Source organism: Belonocnema kinseyi, chromosome 8 (assembly GCF_010883055.1).
Source record: "Belonocnema kinseyi isolate 2016_QV_RU_SX_M_011 chromosome 8, B_treatae_v1, whole genome shotgun sequence".
NCBI classification, from domain to species: domain Eukaryota; kingdom Metazoa; phylum Arthropoda; class Insecta; order Hymenoptera; family Cynipidae; genus Belonocnema; species Belonocnema kinseyi.
Window position 1 is genome coordinate 109,731,384 of NC_046664.1, and position 3,603 is coordinate 109,734,986.

The 3,603-nt window shown below is 31.4% G+C and overlaps 1 protein-coding gene across 8 annotated transcripts in view; it reads right to left on the minus strand.

The window, feature by feature from the left end:
- The window catches only part of LOC117178167 (protein groucho-like), a 397,186-nt gene that overhangs the window by 257,113 nt on the left and 136,470 nt on the right, over nt 1–3,603 (minus strand). The window lies entirely within an intron of this gene.

Consider the following 3,603-nt stretch of genomic DNA (forward strand, 5'->3'; position numbering starts at 1 on the left):
CTCGGGATACTTATAAGATACTACCATGATTTTTTCAGATTTTTTGGTCCAAAAATAAATTAGGCCAAAAACCGGCCTTACCGACCCTCCCCCTTTGGTTAATTATAACCAAGTTTCACGTATAAAAAAAAAGTTTTTTGTTCAAAGAAATTTTTTTTATGAATACATGGAATTTTAAGTTCCTACGAAGAGTGTTTAATTAGTTACTTTCAATTAAACAACTAATACACACTATGCTACGTAATAAGCATGAATTATTCACCAACTTTCTGTATAAATCTATTATTTCCTGATAATATCTTAAAGATAAGCAGCCATTTGATAAAAATTAATTCATCTAAAGTGAACAGCGCTCTGTAATCATCAGTATTTGTTCCAGGAATGGGAAGATGATTTGGTAAATCAACTTTGATATTTTTTTCGGACATCGATTGCCTTTCTTCATTGGATTTCACGTATAAGATTTGAAAAGTGGGACCGCAGTGGTTCCCGGCTCTCACAATCAGTTTTTGACTTTTTCTTTATCCCATATACACCATGAGGCACGAAGCGTGCAGCGTGGCGCGGTGGTCTTGGCCTTAGTGTTGGAGTTGAAGATGATAAGAGCACAATAATTATATACACTTGTTCATATAGTTACCTATATTTTTATTTAGAAATATTATAATTAAATATTATAAAATATATTATAGAAATATTATACACTCGCAAAGGAATGAAGTCTACAAATTGCACCTGCAAAACATAAGTTTTTCATAATTACAATACAGAAGTGTACACTAAAAGAAATAATTCGACGATACACGCATAATTCTGGTTATTCCAACCATAATGTATTGTTCGCTCAGCTACAGCGATACGATTTGCGTATTTTACCCATACCATAATTATTGAAGCAATATTAGTGCTACAGTTATATGTTATAATAGATATTTCTTAACACAAGATAGCTGTGTCAGACAGAATTTGGTTGGGGTAAATCAACCATACGCATGGCTCTCAGCTGCACCTCCAATAATTTCGTTGAAAATTATTTTTTAAAGATACAAAGAAAAAATATAAATCGTCTTTGTATTACATTGCGTTTAGATATTTTCACGAAATGGGTTACAAAGTTCTATAAAATTTAAAGGTCGGGTTGACTAACCTCGATTGAAAGGTAGGGTATACGAAAAACGTAAAATAGTTGTATAAAATCTAAACTTCTAGCTAAAATACAGTCTATATCAAAGAAGTTTCGAAACCAATATTTCGCCGAAAAAATTTTTAATCTTTTGCGTTATTACACGGAGAAACTCGGGCACGAGCGGTTAGTGTTAAAATGAATTTTTTTCAAAGCACTAGCCACAGTTGCCAACAGTGTGCCCGCTCGTAAATTCACACGAGCCGCTCGTGCTAATGGCAACAGCAGCGCGAGCTTGGTAAGTGTTGCGCTTAGCACGGTCCGTTCTTGGGATTGGCAACAATCTCTCGTGTTAATTTTCAATATCGCGTGATGTTAAATAGCTCTAATGTTTAGTGACAAGCGCGCTTATCGCTCGACTCATTCGCCGCAATATAACAATTGTGCTATGAGCAGCATCAGCTGATCGAGATGAATGAACCTGCATATGCAAATCGTAATTGTTTGAAACATCAGAGTATATAATTTTTCATCACTTTTAACCTCAAAAATCTTTTGCATTTTTTATGCTTAAAACAATGATAATATTTATGCGTTGATAATACATTTGATAAATGTAAAAGATTACGAGAGATTCAACTTTCGTCCATAAAGAAACAAATTTTGTTAAGTTCAAACCCTACCTTACTTAAGCTTCAGGTACTTTTATGACTTTTAATTTTATATTCCCATTAGTAAAAAGGCTAATTCTAATTCGAAAGTTGTTTTCAAAAATATTTTCTTTAGATTGTATTGCGAAAATTAAAATGATCTGAGCGCACTTTATGAGTTCGTTTATTAAAAAAGTCATTAAAAGTTGAATTTTAATATGAACAACTAAAATATCAAAATTTAATTCGAAAAGTCTCTTACATTTCTAAAAAGTTGCACAAATTTCTCTTTTCTAAATTTCCGGTTAAATGGTAAAACTACATTTGATCATGTTACGTTTTCCCTTAATACTTTCAGCATTCGGTATTGCGGCGAATGAGTCGAGCGACAAACGCGATTTTCACTTAACATTAGAGCTATTTGACACCACGCGCTATTGAAAATTAAAACGAAAGATTGTTGTCAAGCCCAAGAACTGGCCGGGATAAGCGCAACACTTACCGAGCTCGCGCTGCTGTTGCCATTAGCACGAGCGGCTCGTGGGAATTATCGAGCGGTCACTGCGTTGACAACTGTGGTTCTTGCTATTCCAAAAATTTTTATTTTGACACTAACCTCTTGTGCCAAAAGCAGTGGCAGCTCTTACCCCGGTCGTTCACATGTTCGAGTACACAATTATAATATATTACACAATCACTACACTATTTATAATCGCACGCTATGAAAATTTTTATTTGTTGCGGGTTCGAAACCTAAATGCTTCGCATTCCTAACTCCTAAAGCCTCGCGGCTAACCTAGCTTCGAGTTTAAAGAAAAAAATCTGAAATATATCCTGCAGCTGTGCAGGGCCGTCTGCAAATTTTGGCAAACCATTCTATAAAAAATGTTGCGAAGCTTATTATAATATATTCATAATATAATAATTTCAGAAATATTACAAATTATTATTGAATATTTTATGTGATTAAAGAAGATTTTAAATAAATTAAAAAATATTTCAAGATATTTTGAAAGATTTTAGAGAAATTAATACATATTTCAAGAAATTTAATCGATTTTAAATGATTTCTAAAAATTTACGAAGATTTCAAGAGATTTAACTGACTTTGAAGAATTTAAGAACATTATTTATATTTTAAAATTACTTTAAAATCTTAAAACTCATTTAAATTCTACTGAAATTCCTTAAAAATTCTTCAAAATTACTTAAAATCTCTTAAATTCTTTTAAATTATGAAATTATTTGATATTTAATTATAAATTAAGAACAATTTTAAATCAAATAAGTCCTGAAAATCTATTTTAATACTTAAACATATTTTTAAATTACATGAAGATCCTTAAACTTTTTTGAATTTTTTAAAATTCATTTCAAATGCTTTATAATATTTTTAATTGAAATCGAGCGTAAAATAACGAAATTACCTAAAAATCTTTGACCTATTGTATACATAAAATTGAAATATTATTCTGAAGATACAAAAATGAAAGGCAAATAAATGTTTAATATATCATGTATTTATAAATTGTTTAATAGAATATTTAATAAATCTTAATCTTGTACAAATTTTGTAGTAAGGTATTCAAAAGCTTCTTCACTAACCTTATTTGCTATAAAACAAGTCTGGAGACGGCGACTAATGCTGAGTCGGCGCGCACCTCACCGGCTTATCAATCTCGCATAACATTCACGGTACAATACATCGATTGGTATGGCTGTATCAAGCAATTAGTCTGATGCCCACTGCAATACTTAAACGCAGTGTTCTTTCAAATAGATAGTGTTGATAGCGAGGCATAAAATTCTTGTATCTACATTATAATATTT